The sequence below is a fragment of the Nicotiana attenuata genome, chromosome 7, assembly GCF_001879085.1.
Source record: "Nicotiana attenuata strain UT chromosome 7, NIATTr2, whole genome shotgun sequence".
Classification (NCBI taxonomy): Eukaryota; Viridiplantae; Streptophyta; class Magnoliopsida; order Solanales; family Solanaceae; genus Nicotiana; species Nicotiana attenuata.
The window spans coordinates 6,673,238-6,674,262 of NC_031995.1; positions in this window are offsets into that span (position 1 = coordinate 6,673,238).

The window sequence follows — 1,025 nt, forward strand, 5'->3', positions numbered from 1 at the left end:
ATATAGAGTGGCGGAGGTAGGGCGGAGGAGGTAGTCGGGGGGGGGGGGGGGACAGGGAGCAGGGTGGTTAGTTATTAGTAGCAGAAGCAGTGTTAGGGGCTGCTCGAGCTATACACCTGGAGAAAAAAAAAAAAAAAAAAAAATTGGACCGGCTTAATTGACTGGCCCCTTATTTCTTTTTTGGCTTTGAAATAATTGTGATATTATAGATAATTGTAGTAACATAGTACATTAATAAATTAACCATTTCCGGTAATAAATTTTCCTGAAATAATAATAATAATAACAGAATTTGTCGTCTCCCTTACCTTTTCTATGGTAAAATAGATCTAGAATCATTAAACAAAAATGAATAGTAAGTAGTTACTCTCTCTGTATCTGTTTCTAAAAATAACTGTCTCAGATTATTTGTTATTTTAAATTTTAGAAGTTCAAGAATAAATTAATTATTTTTTCTATTTTACCCTTAATATTAATTGTTCTTAAGACTACAAATATCGTAATTATGAGTAAGTATTAAATGAAGAGATATTATATCATAAGGCATAAATACGAGTAAAATAGTCAAAAAAATCTTTCCTATTTACGATATTTTCTTAAGGGACATGAAAAAGAGAAACATGACACATAATTTGAAATGGAGGAAGTACAATAGTACATTAAGAAATTAACCATTTCGGATAATAAATAATAATAATAATAATAATAATAATAATAATAATAATAATAACAGAATTTGTCTTCTCTCCTTACCTTTTCTATGGTAAAAATAGATCTAGAACCATTTAACAAAAAATATAAAGCGATAAATAATTATGATAGACTAATCCGAACACCACATTATTTTGAAAAAGAAAATGTGTTTGAAAATGAACAGTCAGTTCCTTCTGATCAGTGAGAGGCCCAGAACAGTTATAGTCCCAAAAGACTTTAAAGAACAACAATCATCAGATTGAACTTAGGAGAAAAATATTTGAAATGTTATTTTCTTTATTTCAAATTGAATGCCTTGGTTTAGTTTAAAT